Source organism: Amphibalanus amphitrite, unplaced genomic scaffold (assembly GCF_019059575.1).
Source record: "Amphibalanus amphitrite isolate SeventyFive unplaced genomic scaffold, NRLGWU_Aamphi_draft 000591F_arrow, whole genome shotgun sequence".
Taxonomy (NCBI): Eukaryota; Metazoa; Arthropoda; class Thecostraca; order Balanomorpha; family Balanidae; genus Amphibalanus; species Amphibalanus amphitrite.
The window spans coordinates 21,078-33,408 of record NW_024882085.1 but is presented as its reverse complement, the minus strand read 5'-3'; the positions used below and the strand labels follow the sequence as shown (position 1 = coordinate 33,408).

The 12,331-nt window shown below is 48.0% G+C and overlaps 1 protein-coding gene across 1 annotated transcript in view; it reads right to left on the bottom strand.

Moving 5' to 3' along the window:
• The window catches only part of LOC122394427 (dopamine receptor 1-like), a 43,676-nt gene extending 32,276 nt beyond the window's left edge, over positions 1 to 11,400 (bottom strand). The window contains exon 1 of the mRNA XM_043391299.1: positions 11,251 to 11,400. The gene's annotated coding sequence lies outside the window, so the exon portion shown is untranslated. The remainder of the gene's footprint in view (positions 1 to 11,250) is intronic.
• Positions 11,401 to 12,331: the final 931 nt, after the last annotated feature.

The window sequence follows — 12,331 nt, the reverse complement described above, 5'->3', positions numbered from 1 at the left end:
AACCGCCCAGGTCAAATTCATGACCGAAGCGGAAAGGTCACGTCACCCATCAGTCGATCAGTATTCCACAGGTGTCTTCATGACTGTGCCGTGCGAAAAAAGTAAAGTAAGCAAGTACGTGCGAAGTGCCGAAGTCATGCTCTGGCATACGGGTACCTATTGTAAGAACTTACGAGCGAAATGAACAAACCGTTTTCCTCGTCGATTGTTCAGTAGGTGCGCTGGCTGTGAATTACTCGGGCATATTCTTGGCAGACCACAACAACAAAAAGATCAATAAGCACCACATAATGGATGTTTTTTTTCAAAGCGAACGTGTCCCATAATTGTAGAGGCTGTTCAAGCACCAATCGAAAGCTTTCACCAACTTCTCAGCAAAAGCGAAATTAGAAATAACTGCGTGCAAGCCAATAATTGCCATTTCCCATATGAATGCCCACTGCCCTAGTGATCAGCGTCCGGTCCTATACATATATGTAGTTTCCAACGAAAAGACGAGCACTACGCACCCGCACAACGCGACGGAAGGAATGCCGCGGAGCCAACTGGACACAAATTGGGCACAAAGTCCGACAAGAGTTCCGATAACTACGAAGGCCGACTCTTGGGTTTGACGTGACGAGAGCAGGTGTCCTGAAGGAAGAGTGGACCCTTGCATCCGTCCTCCACCTCCTTGTCCGGATAAAAACCCTCTAAGGGGTGACGATCGAAAAATACCCATTCGAAATGTTGTATAGTTGTAGGCTGTCCTCAGGCCCTTATGACCTAAGCAGGACGGGAGCTGGTGGTTCGCCCTGTTATGATAACGCTTTGTCCCGTTCTCGGTATGTCTTGTATTTGAAGACGGCTGGACACGGTGCAGGCCCCATGAGGCCCGCGCCGACCTCTGTGTATTCCCATGGGGCACTCACACAGGGTACAGACGGCGGACACGGCGCGTCATTCCCTGTCACAGAACAGCTCCAGGCCCGCCGCTGACTGTTGTGTCTCTCTGTTTGCCACCCGATACAATTCCCGGCGTCAGGCGCGCATTAAACGCGCACACACGGACGATGCACCTCCGGCAGTGACGTACCGGGCGGGAGCGGGACAAAAGGGACTGACGTGCCGCCCGCGGCTGTACTGACAGGTCGCCGGATACACCGGGGACGCTGACACCCGCGGCTGTATATATGGGAGCGCGGCAATGCAGGCTGGAAAGGCTGTTCACCTGAACGGAAGCTTATCATATACAATGTACAATGCATAGAGATCAGGGACAGTCAAACAATTACTTACTATGTATGTGTTACAGACCGTATGAAAACCCAGTCCGTTTGCAAACGGCCTGGCCCAGTCAGGCCGTTTGAAAACGGCCTGAAAAAGCCGGCCGTTTGCAAACCGCCTGAAATATCAGGCCGTATGAAAACGGCCTAGGCAGTTTGAAACGGCCTAGACAGTTTGAAAACGGCCTAGTCAGTTTTCAAACGGTCTGGCGAAGTACAACAGCCTCTGAAGATTGAACTTAATGGATCCAGGTTGGTCGATGATCAGGTTGCATCCATATGAATGCTTGCGCATTCCATGCCGAATGACTCGTCTACATACGTCGAACATTTTCTTACTGTGCTGATGCTCGGCCCGGCCGTTTTTCGACAATATTACTGACCACTACCAGTAAAACGCCTTTGGGCGAAGAACGAGCGAGCGAGATAGTGAGCCCTGCACGTGCGGAAGGGCGAGAGGGTACTTCCAACGGGCTTGTGCAAAGCAACCGGTCGCTAGCAGTGTGCCAAATTTGAACGCAATCGGCCCAGCCGTTCCTGAGATCTGGAAACGGCATTCTGCACGTGCGCACGTGCAGACGGGGTCCAAACTGACTTTCGCACGGCACCCTACTAACCGGTCCCAAACCGTGTACCAAATTTGAGCTCAATCGGCCCAGCCGTTCTCGAGATCTGGAAGCGCCCCCTGCACGTGCGCACGTGCAGTAGCACCCCGACCGCAACACATGGGAATGCATTGCCTGGTGGGTGCCTACCTGTATGCCAAGTTTCAGCGAAATCGCCCCAGTAATTACCGAGTTATTGAAATGGGAACAAATTTGGCACCTCTTCTTTTTGTATTTTGCACGTGCAGTGGGGGTCACTCACATAGATCAATAGTATCCGACCTTTGGTAGAAGGGGTGCAGCTACCCTACAAAAATTACCGCAAGACAATCGCCCAAGCGGCTGCTGAGATATGAGCCTCTCAAAATCACTACTTTTGCAAAACAGCTTGAACACCCTTGGCTTTTCACGTGGCACGTGCCACGACGGTCACTGAGATATTGTATCAAAAGTAGTCAATTACGGGGTAGAAGGGATGGGGCTACCCAGCAAAAAAGACCGCAGGCCAATCGGTCCAGCGGTTGCTGAGATATAAGCCTCTCAAAAGCGTTACAGGCCGGGCCGGGCCGGGCCGCTCATACTGAGATTTTTCTCTGACTATTGAAAAGACTTCGCTTCGCTCGCTGCGCTCGCTCGCTCGTAATTATACAAGTTCACGGTCCGCCTGTGTACGGCCATCCAGTTGATGGAGCCTGGTGAAGCCACTACTGGTGAGGTCTGGTGAAACGTATCACTACAAGACTCACCGATTATTTTGCGGCATAAAACGCCGAAGCGCGCAATGGACATCAGAGTTCACATCAGTGGCGCGGGAGCCGGGGGGGGAGGGGGGGCTAGCGGGGATTGAACCCCCCCCCCCAACTTTTCGGCTGGGGGGCTCGTAATGTATTTGAGCCCTCCCCCGCCCCCCCCCCCCAGCTGGAGGAATCGAAATCGGAAATCTACCAACATAATTTCATATATTCACACATAGGCGCGGGAACCGGGGAGGGGGCAGTGGGGGAAGCTTGCTCCCACAGCTCTGGGGCCGTGGGGGCGGTGCCCCACAACTTTCATGAGGTCAGGAGCCGTTGGGGCAGCTTGTCCTCCCCAAATTAGGGGTTGTGGGTCACAAAGGAAGAAAGCATGTAAGTGAAAAAATTCACCTCTTTCACTGGCTCATAAAATTCATTCACCTCAGGCAACTCATTTGGCAGATTAAAACCTTTTTTCCAGGTTGCCAAAACGGTAGTTTCTTCACTCAGTTGAGACGGAATACCTGACTTTTTTGCAAATATTTTCGTGTTTTTTTTTTTTTTTTTGTTGAAAAGGCCAAGGTCTGAAAAATAAGTGGCCTAAAACCGACCTGAGAAAACTAGATTTGGGGGTACCCTAGGTTGATCTCTATAATGGTTCAGCCCCCCCCCCCCCAGTCTGGAAGAAGTTTCCGCGCCACTGGTTCACATTAGAGTCCTCACCGCGCCCGGTCGACCGCCGGCGGCTGGCCGGTGGCGTACGCCGGCAATACTTGACCATTGCGGTGGAAGGCGAAACTTTGAAGTCCGGAGGAAGCCCAGGTCGACCGGGCGCTATACGGGCCGGGTCTCAGTTCTGCTAATCTCTTCCTGACCAGGCCTGCATTCGTCATCCGGAAAATCAGGGAGAATTTTCCGGAACTAGCGAGAATCATCGGGGATCACGAACGGTATCGCGATAACGAGACATGCTGAAGATAAGCGCTCAACAATAATTTTCCGACGGAGAATATCCGAGTGACAATATTTTTCCGGATGCCAAATGCACCTCAGGATTTCATGGTGCCATGTAATGTCATGAAACGGTCGTGCTTCAACAAATCCTACATTGTCCAGCTGTAACTTTATGCAGACCAGATTGTTTTCAAAATGCCTAGACCGTTTGCAAACGGCCTGGTGTCTGGAAAGTTGTCATACGGCCTAGACGATTTGCAAACGGCCTGAAATTTCAGGCGGTTTGCATACAGCCTGGAATTTCAGCCCATATTCAAACGGCCTGACTTTTCAGTCCGCGTGCATACTGACTGGGCTGTCCAGACCGTTTGCAAACGACCTGAATCGGGCCAGGCCGTTTGCAAACGGACTGAGTTTTCATACGGCCTGTAACATATGCATCAAATTAATATAAGCATGTATTAACAGCCTACGCGGCATGCCATGGTGCATGGCGTGCAAAAGCTTTTCAGTAGTTTTAACGTCGCAGAAATGCAAAAAAAAAACGTTTTTAACGCTATTACAAATGGTTGAGCCTATAAAGTAAGTATGAAGCTGATACTTTATGCCTACCGCTATGTGGAAAGACAGATTATGCCACCTATAAAAAGGGACACTATCAAGCAGGTGTGCTTCTTTAGTCCGCAACCACAATCATACGATAATGCCAGTGCTAGAGATGCAGAGCTCTCAGCGCGCCCTGCGGAATTAGGTCTATAAATGGTTCAGGTGTGAGGCACTGGCAAGTGGCAGGTGACATGGAGAATGGTACAGGTGGTATCGGTAAAGAAAGGAAAGGAAGTGTCTTACTCTCTCTAATGTCTGAAATCTGAAACGAAACAGCGTTTATTTGCTTGTTCTTTCTTATGCCACTTTAGAACGCGCCGACCGGAATTCATTTGAAAGTGAATGAGTTGAGGATATGAGCAATCCTTTTGGGAATGTAATAGGCCCGCAGCCCCGAGACAGCCTTTCCGAAAAATCAACTTTTCTGACACGACAGCTTTTCTTCAGGAATGACTTGCACAACGCAAATCTACATTACATCATACGCCACGTTTCTTAGATCAAAGCTCTCAGGAGCCGTGCAGACAAAGCTAGGCCGAGGGGTTTTGAAGCTCAAAAAGATCCGACTTCATAGCTAAGACTTAAATGATACGCTAAGACACAAATATATGGAATATCTTACGGCGGTAGTGTTTGAAATGGGATTCACTGTCTGGATATTGTGAACGGAGCGTGTCATTTTCTGGAACGCCGTTCAAAGTAGCCCGAGCAGCGGACGCGCTCATGCTCTTCTGGTGATTTAGTGAGGACAGCACGGCAGGTATAAGCCAGGAGGTAGGATGCGATCTGGCTTTACAATTAAATTCCTCGTGCAGACTAATGCCATTTACTTATGTGCCAGTGCCATTTACTTATGTATGTGCCAGCGTATTGCTCCGTGCAGCATTGTTGTCCTGCCGTCCTAGCATTTGCTATGTACGACTCAGGCATGGCAGTGCATCATGACTTGAGCACACCGTTAACTATAATATAGCCAGATCTACATGTGTTTTTAGGTATGTGCGCTCCAGGTGGTGAGGGAGGGCTGGATAGACCCCCTTCGTCAATTTGTCAATCATTAAGCTACAGCTTTCCTATCCTATGAACTAACAACCGTGTCAGCCGTCAGGACACAAAGCGACTGAAAATCTTTACTTTCTCATGTCTTAGGTCAACCAGTGACCTTTGTGGTCAGGTCAAAGAACGGGCTCCGGTACCTATTGGCAAATAACAGAACGAACGGGCGCAGATCCAGGATCCTGGTAGATACCACTGCGAGCGTTATAGAGACGCGTTGAATGACATGATAGGTACATACATAGACCCCTTTAAACCCCTTTTTTTGTTTAAAGGGGTCTATGGTACATACCTATCTTGTTAAGGAAAGGCCTTCTCAAATGGCAACCAAGTGCAAGATCAGGTCAGGTCAAAGTCGGTTGGAGGTTTATTCAGGTAGGTCGCGTTGCACATCCCATGACCCAGCGCCTCATTCAGTTTATTGGTGCCTTTCCCGACTCGTTACCTCAAGTTAATGAGGAGTTGCTGACGATACCTATGCCTGTACTCGATGACCTCAAATGACCAGCAGCCACAGGAAAGTCACATTACGTGCCATAACATCGTGCAAGGTCCAAAAATACAATAACCAATCATCAAGAGCTAACAAAGGAGTAGGGGAGAGTGGTGCAGGAGGCCCCCCCTTAAGCTCAGTTGCTATTTTTAGACAACTGATAATATTTAAGAGCTAACGTGTGCATGCGCTGTGAGCATGCATCATTTTCCCATACATATTTGCATTCAAAATGAATCTAGGGGGTACACAAACCGTAAACTTTAACATTTTGGAAAAAGTTGCAAAAGGGCCTCTTACACTATGGGTATGGTAAGACGCCCCCCCCCCCCCCTCGGGCGTTTTACAAGTCAAGTCGACTTGTAAAAGACGCTTTGCGAACACAGCTGCAAGGCCTTTTATTTCGAAAAGCTAAGCAAATACGGTGTTATCGAAACCAATAACACTTCCAAAGCGCTCGAACAATGCGAAAACTAGCACAACCAAACGCTGATCACCAACGAAAATTGTACCTATTACCTCTAAGAAAAGAAACATAAAAAAGAAACAAAAACAAACTCCTTGAAAAAAGAATGCCACGCCTGCCGCAGGTGCAGGCGTTTTAGCATCGGGGGCGTTTTTTATCGGGGGGCGTTTTATCATCCTCGAAGGGAGGGCCTCTTAAAAAAATGCAGTGTTTTAACGTCCACAATATTTATGGTTTATGAGACATTTGCAGCGCACCAGAACATGGGCCCTGTTCATGAACCCCGGCGGTCGCTGCGGCCGCTGCGGCCAGCCGGGTTGTTACGTCACAAAAAGGGGCGGGGCTCATGTAGTATGACAAATGTATGACGTCATCTTGCTGCGGCCGCTGCGATCTCTGCGGCCGCAATCCAGCGACCGCCGAGCCGAGTTCAGTGGCCGAGCCTCAAGAAAACTAATTGCACTGAACTTGGCGCACTGAAGTCAAATAGGCGCAAGCCGTGTTGTCATGGAGACGATTTTGTAAACAAATTATCTACCGGTGTGCTTCAGTTGTAAACAATTGTCGGAAACTATTTCGGCAGCAGACGCTGTTCATGGAACGCTGCTGCGGCCGAGAGAGTGATGACGTTTCAAAAATGGGCGGAGCTTAGAGCCTGCGGCCGGCCGCAGCGGCCGCAGACTTCATGAACAGGGCCATGGTCTATTCTGAAGCTAACATTGTGACAATTTCGATGAGATAAGACTGCATTTGATAGCCATTGTTTTTTTCAGATATATAAGGGTGATGATGCATATATCTAGCAAGTAAAGGGGCAAAAACAGAAACAGGCTTACCAAAAGTCGCTGCGACGCACCTGATACCTCAGGTTTCGTGAGTTGTTGTTTCAAGAAGGCTTCTGCTTTACCAGAACATTAAAAAATAAATAACATTATTGGTTTGGTAAAAAAAAGCGATGGGGCCTCTTACCGACCCTGGGCGTCTTACACGGATCTCCCCTATACAAGCATTAGGTTGCTACTTGCTACTAACGGGGAATGATCATCACCGGAATTAATACGAGATATCCGTATTTCCTTCAGAGTTCGACAGATCACGTAATCGTCTCAGGTAGCCCGTATAAATTATAATTCGAGACAAACAGCTGCATACCTGGACCGGGAACTTTCTGTAACTCTTTGTCACTGGATAAATTCTGGTACAGAGCGATGTGAAGTTGCAGCATTGCAACTTCACATCGAACATGCAGAAGTTTCTTATTCCAAAGGATGACTAAATGTGTTTTTTTATATTTGGCGTTCAATTTAAACGATAGAGCGACTGCTCAATGGAAGCCGACCCTGCGCAAAGAACGATATAAAAACACTTCAGCTATTTCGGACAGACTTGCCAGGCCCATCCGCTCACCCAGGGGGGTTCGCTCCCGTGCCTTCAGCATTACGAAAAATGGCAACAACCCGTGAGCAGCATCAGCTGCTCACGCACATGTTCAGGGAAAACGACATGTAATGGACTGCTGACGACGGCTCTCTCCACCAATCAGCGCTCGGCATCTCGAGCGCTGATTGGCTGGTAGCAAACGCGTCATATGTGGGTCTCATTTTTTTGCGATCAGTGAACGCGTTATTTAATACACAGTGGCCTATGGAGAATGGCACGCGGAACTGGAGGTCAGTGTTTTATTGCTTCGTACATGCGAATGGGGGTATTTGAGTGGCATTTGACACCATTTTCGAAATCTACAGTGAATTTCTGATCGACTCATGTATATATTTTCATGAATTTGATAGTATTACTGCTACATATTTGGTGTTTTATGTTGGTGTTGTTTCTCTCGACCTTTGTCTTGAACTTTTATCACATCTTTTCTCGAAAATGCTTGCCATAACCAGGTCTAAACTGTATCTGTATAAAGGGAATATGTGTTGAATATGAGGAGAAAGTAGTAATGACCATTCTGCCTATCAAACTGCCAGAAGGTGTTCTTGTAAGGTGATTGAAACTGCAGTACGGGTTGCAGATGTGGGTTGACATTAGCATTATATTATTGTTGTAACCCCACTTGCTCTAATAAAATGGCAACATGGGGTTATGTACCCACTATTGCACAGCCTGGTATTAAGCTGGTTGATATGTGGAGGATAATGAAAGCATAAAAGCTTTTCTTAAGTGAATAGGAGCGTTGCGTCTTGTAACTAATGTCAAGTCATTTTAAATCAAATGATTGTGTGTGATTGTAACTTTTACTTCAATTATTATTGCTAGTTTTGACCTTTTTAATCATCAAGTTTTATGTGTACCAATTTCATATGCCTGTGTAATGTCTGGTGCGACTTTGTGCAGTGTGGTGTCTTGAAACAAACCAATTTATTTTGTACCTTTTTGTATTTCAACAAATGTAGGTATGTCAAAGGACAAAAATGTCATGCCTATTATCATTGACACTACTACAGCTAACTTTGCCTATATTCCTTTTCAGAGGCATTCAATTCAATCTGCTTTCCAGTGCAGTACCTAGGAGGCTGCAACTGAAACTCGCACAAAGGCAATCAAGTGTCACTTCATCAGCCTACAGTAACAGCCCATCTGTCATCAAGATATGGATGAAGGGGCATAGAAGAACAACTAGTTCAAACATGAAAAGATTGTATTTTGTTTTGGACTATTTCTTAGCATAACATAACAGTACACTTGCTGCTTTTTTATGTTTGCCCTGTGTGCAGTTTTGAATAATTTTAACCATGAGATGCTTTTGTCAACTATTATCTTTACACAAGCTTCCTTTGTCATGCATATGTGTAATTTTGAGTTTACATGCATGATGTAGGCACATTTCCCTTGGCTTCATAAAAGTTAAAACTACTTGCAAGCTTTGGTTATGGACATTGGTGCTATATATGATGCTTCAAATGTGTCCAGTAGTTGATGAGAAGAGGAGTAGGACAGCTGAGGCCTCTTGCACCAAACTACCTAGCTAGGTAAAATCGAAAAACCGGTTTCAGAATAAGCTAATCTAGCGGTGGTAAATTTGTTTGCAATAGCCCAATACATAATCCTACATGTGCTTGCTAAATTTTGCACTCAAATTGTTACATTTGAGACTTGGACTGGGTATACGATGCAAAATAATCCAAGCATTGGTGCAAGAGGATTTTGGTGCAAGAGGCCTCTGATAGCTATTACCAAAAGTATGTGCTTGTCTGCACTTCGGGCTGTTTTACTTCCTTGAGTTGAAAAACCCTCATCTTTTGTTTCTTTCCGGTGTGCCCATTGTTTCCGTGGTGCTATACATAAACGTCAAGTTTGAAGTTGGTATCCAAGTGAGCAAAATGTGTATTATTTCAGTCCGTCTTGAATCATTCGTCTTGAATTATATCCCTAACTGACATCCTGTTATTTGTCCTGCAATGTCTGTGCCTGTGTCCGCCCCAGGGTTGTGCTCGACTCAAAAAAATTTGCCGACTCGACTCATCATTCAACCTCAGAAAGCCCTGACTCAACTCTGACTCAAACAAGGAGCTGATTTTTTCCCCTTGACTCGACTCATGACTCAAGCGGCTCAATGAAAATATGAGTCGACTCAAACTTGACTCAAATTTTTTGTTGAGTCAAGTGAGTTGACTCAAAATTGACTCAGACAAAAAAGCCGTTGAGCGGGGGGGGGGTGAAAAAGTCCGGCAGCAGGGCCAGGGCGAAGTTATTAAGCGGGGGGGGGGGGACGGGGGGGATGAAAAGCTTGTTTCTGGAAAGTTGAGTCAGCTGACTCATGTTCCTAAATGTTTGACTCAACTCAATGTCAAAAGTTATTTTACTGACTCAACTCTGACTCAACTCAACGCCTTAATATTTTTGTCCGACTCAACTCTGACTCAACTCAACAGCTCAACAATTTATCCGACTCGACTCAAATCTGACTCATTTGAGTCAGAGTTGAGTCAAATTTCTGACTCGACTCATGAGTCAAGCACAACCCTGGTCCGCCCTTACCTCCGGCTCCAGCCTCCAACCAGCCCTGCTGAGCTCTGTCGCCGGCGCGGTGTGTCGCAACGTGCTGTTTCTCCACTCCAGCCGACAGCTGCTAGGAATCGTCCTGTGCCATGATGCGCCATGCGACACAGCAATTGTAAGCTGCAGGTCACATTCGGACTGATTGGCTCCGCGTATGTGCATCCGGCCGGGAGCTAGTCGATATCAGGGACGTGGGTCGGACTGTTGTGGCGGCGTACACTGTGCTGGTTGAAGTTGTATTTCTGTTAGTGAAAAGCATTAATACATAACCATGGCTGCAGCCCAATGTTATTGTGGATTTCAGAGGGAGTGGCCAGTCAGGAGGGCCCCATGTGGGTATGGATCCAGTGTCCAGTGGGATTGGCTAAGATTTCCGGCGATTGATAAACGCTTCTATGATAGTAAACCTATTGAGTTATGAGGGGAGGTCACGTGACGGACCTGACCTTACTAAACTCTTGTGAAAACACGACACATACGAACGGTAAGAAACCGACAGCTCTTCTTTCTGCCAAGTGTCATCTTTCTGTGAAGGATTTCTTGGCACTGAGTGTTCAGAAATGGCGTTGTTTTTGGACTGTGCAGAGGCTCACGAGCGACAACATAGGTCAACAACCTGACGTACCTTAAATATGCGACTTGTACCATAAGATCCAGCTTGATCAAAAGATAGGACATGTCAAATTTCATCTCTTTATCTCAAAAGAATTTTGAGCTATCGTAAAAACCGCCAGTGTGGCACCATATCGCCTCCCCGCGCGGTCGGAAGGTAAAAGTTCGCCGGCTCTAACTAAACAAATAGTCGTCGTATCGCAAATTCATTGACGGCGTTCGAAGCGTCGTTCAATTTACTTTCGAAACATATCCTAACATTACCATTTAACTGCCTAGCGCAATCACCAACAAGCAAAAGTTCCGCGCATCCCTCCTCATACAGTGTTAGCGGCGGCCGGCCGCCGGCCGCTGACCCACATTCGCGTCATCAGGGAATGCCGCAACTAATTTATTGTTTCCAACTTTTTTCCCGGAGCGTTCTACCTGGTTTATATAGCCTTGCGCTCACCTCAAGGCTGGGAGCCCCAGGCCCTCTCCGATGGTTTCAGAAGCAGCGACTGTGGACCGGCGCGTCCGCCGCTCACCGCGCTCTCACACTCGGCGCTCACCGTTCGGCGGCGGCGCGCGCTCACCGCGCCGGCACTGGTCCCGGACTACCACCGTCCGCCCTGCTGCCGACCCGGCGGCTGACGGGCCCGCCCGCCCCCCGCCCGGGGCACTCAAATGCCGCCGCCCCCGCCCGGACACCGCCGCCGGCCGCCGGCGCGCATCGCACGCCGTTTCTACGGTTTCCGTGAATCGATCGTGAAAACGGGCCGACACTGGCTCCCTCGGGCCGCTGTCAGCCTCGCACACGCAACAACGCAAAGCCGGGACACACGCGCGCCAACACCGCCGCCGCGGGGCCTTTGCCAGGACTGTCTGAAATGGAGCAAGTAAGAGCTTAGTGTAGTAAATCGCACGTCTTCCGGAAGAAAAGAAGTTGCGGGATGCCCACCAATAATAATGTAAAGATTAAGCGCCGTGTCTTTTGATTCCAGCAATGTCACTCACTGCTGTTATCTTCAGTATATTGCCCACTGAAGTATGTGTTGTGCCGCAGCGGACGGATAATCTGCACAATCCGAAGTCGGTGAAGGTGATGGGATAAACGTCTCGCTCATGACAGTGTTATGACAAAATGCAATGTGACTTTGGGAAGCCCCTTCGTGACCCTTTCGATTGTAATTCGCAAGAAGTGTGACCAAACCTACCAGGTTATGGCCATTGCCGCATAGCGACACATATGAGTATCATTTCAGAGCAATGGCCAAGGTTGTCAAATCACCGAATAGCTTCGGAGAAACGGTAGTGTGTAATGTGTATGGTGTCCGGAGTCCAGATATATTGATCTCCCCAACGGCAGACGCTACAGTCCAATGTAGGGTATATAGGACTTTGCTACAGTCTACTGTACCTACATACGGCGGTGAATGAAGTGGTGTCACTACGAGAGGAGCGCCGCTCGCCGGCCGGCCTCTCTGGAATACGAATGTGGACGGCCACCACCAAACACGTTATAAGTCTCGCAGGAGGATAAATATCTTACC